Genomic DNA, 5386 nt, shown 5'->3' with positions numbered 1-5386 from the left:
CATTTGGAGAACATTGATTATGAATGATGTTATTATTCCATTAATACAGCAAAACCAATCAGAACTGAATGTTAAAGAGTTGAAATTGTGCATTTAAACTAATAAGCAAATTACATGCAGATGTAGACAGGAGTCTGGAACTTTGGTATGAAATGTTGGCTGTGACTTGCACATATGATTAGTAAATTTGCACTGTCCCTTAAGGTCTAATTAAACAGTATACACTGTAACACAGAAAGTTCCATACACATAATTATCCATTGTGGGTTTGCTTATCTATTTAAAATATTACTTTTGTTGTATTTAATTATGTGTGAAATATGATGAACGTCACTTTATCAGTGTAATCTTATCAAATAATCAACCTGCCTATCAAGAAATGACAACATTTTAATTCTTTATGAAGGAACACAACTTGAGGATGTAAAATTACCCTTTTCAAGAAACCATGGTCTTTTACATGTTATGATTTGTGTATGTGTGTTTTTTTTTTTTTTCCGGCGACAACTTTTGGATAAATGAATAGCTGTGTGGCTTTGGATCTTTTGTTTTTTGTTGAAATAGGAAATTAAAATCAGGCAATCCTACAATGTTTGATACTCTGCTGTCAAGAAAGGTCTCTGTACAAATAGGGTTTTTGCTTCCTATCACTTTCAGACTCATAAAGTTGTTGTACTTCAGACTCAGTATGACTGGGGTTAAAAAATTGCTCTTATCTGCAGGCAGAAAAAAGCTCCATAAAATTATGCATTGATCCAGTAAGATTTATAATATTGTCCTTGAGGACTTACCTTGCCTGAAGGTTTTCAGCATAGGCTTGCAACAAGACATAGTGAAAGAAAAATCAAAGCAATAATATTTCTGCTTAATAAAAATTGTTTACACTGGCATTTATGAAAATAACCCCCCCAACCTTGATGGATAACTCCACAGAAAGGCTTCAGCTCTACTACCTGATGCTCCCAAGGGAACTCAAGTCTCATCACAGTATCACAGGAAAATGGGGCTGGAAATAAACCTTTGGAGGTCGTCTTGTCCACTGCTTTGCCTGAAGGCAGGATCAATGATTCCTGACAGATGCTTGTCTGACCTAGTCTCCATGAAATGGTTACTAGAAGTTTTTTTAATCTTTATGTGTTCTTAAGTCGCAATTGCCTGGAAGTCAATAAGGTAACTACTCATTTTGCTTACCCAAGCTCCCTTGTATCAGTGTGAGATTTCTCATGTGTTTCTTCAGTGTGAATCAGACTTTTGCCTTCTTCCAGTGATGGCATGTAAGTCTAGGAATTATAATGAACCATCTCTTCATTAGTCAAGTAAAAATGATATTGTGGATGTTAAGGACTCTATAAACTCTGTCTATAGCAGAAAAGAGTATTCAAATCAGTGGACTGTTATGAGTGGACCCCAGTAAATAACAACTGAATACCTGAAGCAAAGTAAGTATATGAAAATCCATGTTTTTTTCATGCAAAACCATTATTTATAGTTTAATGGCTGAGAAAGAATTAGTAATTTACTCTGCCAAGAATAGCAGTCCATTTTATACACACTCAACCAAATTATACAATAGAAAATGAAGAGATTTGTCTGTTGTCTCTAGAAAAGCCGCTTTTGAAAAGCAGGTCTTATTTTCACAGATGTGGTTCCAGTACAGTTGTCCTGGCAGTCAACAAGTGCATATGGAAGTTCAAGAAACAACTCCTTTACATCCACAAACCACAGATATGTGTGCAACTGCTAGTCTTTCATTTGCTCCTCCTTCTCCCTTTTTTTTCCATTTGATATTCATTTATCCACTACAAGGCATATTTCATTTGTTCAGAGCATTGCCATACTCTTCCTTCAAGCTGCCATGGGATGAAGAACCATGCACGTTGCATGACACAGCTATCTAGACCCTTCCTGACTGATGCAGGTGATGTTTGTCATCTCCTGCTTGCATTCATCTGCAGGTGTACCAAGAAGTGTCACTTGTCACCTTTGTGACACAGAGCAGAGGATGGTTCTGTCTGGATGAAGTGAAGCACACCAGTTATTAGGAATTATGGGGTTCCTGGAGTGGAGTTACCTCCCTGTCTCAGCTGCTGCCTGTCCGTAAGACAGGTTAGCTTCAGATCCTGCATGACCTTCCTTTCCAACCCAGACAGTGGATCAGCCCAGCCAGTCATCCTGTCCTACAAAGACAGGAAAGGGAGGCTCATTCTCAATTGCACAGATGAGGTTTTTTTTGGTTTTTTTTTTCAAACAGAATTTAGAGCAAGGTTGGTATGTATCACTTCACGCAGAAAATGTTCTTGGCAACACTATAATTTGTGTATCAAAGATGTCATTTTTGAATACTGAGTAGACTATTAGTAGGGTTATAGTCTGACTAGCTGTGAGATCATAGTAATCACAGAATTCAACAAATTACTTTTCTACTCCTCATTAACTTCAGCTTTTGCCTGAATTAGTTTGAACCAGCTGTAATTCATCTAGGCTTTGGTCTCCTTCCTTCTCTGAGAGACAACTGGTAAACAGCACCATCTGCATGGAACAAGAGAGATGAAACTTCACTTTCAGTTAAAGACTGTGTTTTGTTTTGCTTTTTATTTTTTTATTTGCAGACAGCAAAGCAGCACCAGCTGAAATTAATCTTTATGATGAGTAAACAATTGATTCAGTCCTTGTGAGCACCCAGCTGGATTAGTGGGACAGGAAAAGATTTACAGTAAGTAAGCAAATGCTCTCTACACCACACAGTCAGAAAAAACACTATTGCTTGTGTGTGATGCTATTGGCACTTGTTTGCCTGGTGGTCACATCTGCACTACTTATGGTATCGAGCCAGAATGTCAGCTGGGCCAAATTAGTGTCCTCCCACTATGTCAAGCACAATTCAGCTCCCTGTTCTGAATGTTTCTTTCAGCAGGGAAATGTGTGTAAAGAAAACAAGCATAGAGAAAACATATATATGATAAGGAAAGTTTTTTATCTTCCTAAATCTGAAAACAAAGCAAAAATAACACTGCCTCTGTTTCTCTCTCAGATTAACAACATATTTGTCACTCCGAGTTTCTCTCACAATTTAGTAATATATTTGTAATAGTGACTGAGGCCATGCAGAATCATTAAGATTGGAAAATACCTCTATCCTTGAAGGGTATTAAGGGATGAGAACATCCCTTAATAGGCTTGATAGGAGAATCCAGAAAAAATGTACTTCTTTTCAGGTTTCTACCACTTTCAAAGGAATTTTTTAAATGACAGCTGTATCATGTTGTGCAGCTCATGGCTCTAGGAGGAGCTTTGCAGTTGCTGTCTGCAGAGGTACCGTCTTCCTTGGATGAAATCATGATGAACACATTCTTGTCTTTTTAAACATATCCTTGCTCCTTTTTACCTAACATTTTAAAAATGTATTTTCTCTATTTTGTGTCTTCTCATTGTTTTCCTACTGTATATGAGCCATTTTGGTTCTTGTCTCTCACAGATTTTACACACTTATTCTTTGTAGCTCTCATAATCACATCAATTTTCATAAAAATCTATGTGTTTGGCAGTCTTTGTTTTTATCTTTGATCTGGAATCTTAGTCAGATTTTCAGTTCATGTATGTGATAGTTGACTTGAGTCCTTATCTGATGCAGTTAGGGCTCAATTTCTGCTTCAGTGGAAAGGCTGTTCCCTGACATTTAAAAAAAAAAAAAAGTCTTACCCTGATGGGTCGTTCAAAGATAGTTTCCAGATGTCTTCTTTAAAACAGTTTCAGATGATTTAAGCTGCATTCCTTGTATCCTGCCTTTGCTATTTTTAGTCTCAGCTGTGCATAGGAATGGCAACTATATATAAATTAAATGTGAAATTGTGCATTTAGTCTTGTTAAACCAAACAGATGAGTGAAGGGCTCTGTGGCAGCTGTTAGCCACTCGTCCTGTCTCAGCTTCCTATCTGAGTTCATGTGAACACCTCAGAGCAGAATAAAGGATAAAATAGGAAGAGGTCCAGTAAAAGAGGCTGGAAACCTTCCTCCCTGCTAGAGCTCTCTGTTGTGGCATGTGTCTTGTTCACACCGTGGAAGAGCAGTCATGTAGCTGCTGAGCTCTGGCAATCCTGCTGGGAGTATGTGTGAGACCAATTACATTTCTTAAGCCACTTTGAGGTTCTTGGAGCCAGTTGGAAATGTTCTTGGCAGTACTGGAGAAAGTCTTGGATTTGGATAAAGACAAAGATGCTGGCAGGGGTTTGGGCTTGTGGAGACAATGACAGGGTTGTCTCTAATTGAAAAAGAATCAGGATTCCTAATCCCTAACATCCCTCACATCCCTTCCCTGCAGAGAATTGACGGCTTTGAAGAAAGGATGTCCCTCCTCATTCCCACCAAGTGACCAGGCAGATATTCACTGGAGTGTTGTAATAAGATCCCAAAGCTGCTTGCAGTCCATAAGAATATCAATGTGATTCTTCAAGAGGAGAATTCCTGTTTGCATCAGAGAAATCTAGGGAGCTGCTCACCAAATGCTGCAGAAGCAGTTTGTCAACATTTCAAAGTTTGGATCCAACATACAGGCTATGTTAGAAGGAGGTTGTTCAGAAAGACTTTAGTAGTTTCCCTTGCTTAAAGGATGATTAAAAATTCTTAATTTGGTGGTTACATATTTTTCTATTTTCTTTAGGGGAGGGGAGCCTTGACAGATAAAATAAGGGATTATTTGTATGTTTCATGTCACTGATTCCTCCCTTACTAGAAAGACTCAGATATCAGTTATCAAAGGACAAAGGTTGAATTTCAGTGCCAGGATTTTTATGACAAAGAATAAATAGTATAAAGAAAATATTTCTTCAGTATTCTGCCTGAATCTGACCTATAATGCATAGTATCAGAATAAGAAGAGCAGCTAGACTCAGATAGAAATTGTGAGGGTTGGACCTCTTCTTTCTTCATAAAAGATTCATGTATTAAATTTACAAGTGAAAGAAGATATAACCATAACAGATAGCAAATGAGTTAGGGCAACTAGTTTTGAAATCCTCCCCCAAGATCAGATTTTTTCATTTTCCAATGTTTGGAAGAGCAGCATCCCTGTTGTTTTGATGAGTTTTGAAATAGTGCAGTTAGAGAATAGTTGTGTTTGTGGGAAAGGTTAGCTGATGGGACAATTTAGAAAGTGTGGGAGTGGAAGGAGATGGGAAGCATCATAAAATTACCGCTGCATCCTGCAGCCTCTGCTGTGGAATATGGCATAGAAACATGGATGGGCTGTTGTCTGGTGTGTAAATCTGGTTTATAGACACAAATGTTTTCTCAGCTGGGGAAGAGTCTTGTGTAGGGTCAGTTCTGTGATGCCTTCATTGACTCCATCATCATCATCCCAGCTACCACTTTGTGATCAGTGAGACATTGC

Source organism: Vidua macroura, chromosome 1, assembly GCF_024509145.1.
Source record: "Vidua macroura isolate BioBank_ID:100142 chromosome 1, ASM2450914v1, whole genome shotgun sequence".
NCBI classification, from domain to species: domain Eukaryota; kingdom Metazoa; phylum Chordata; class Aves; order Passeriformes; family Viduidae; genus Vidua; species Vidua macroura.
This window is presented reverse-complemented; position numbering follows the sequence as displayed.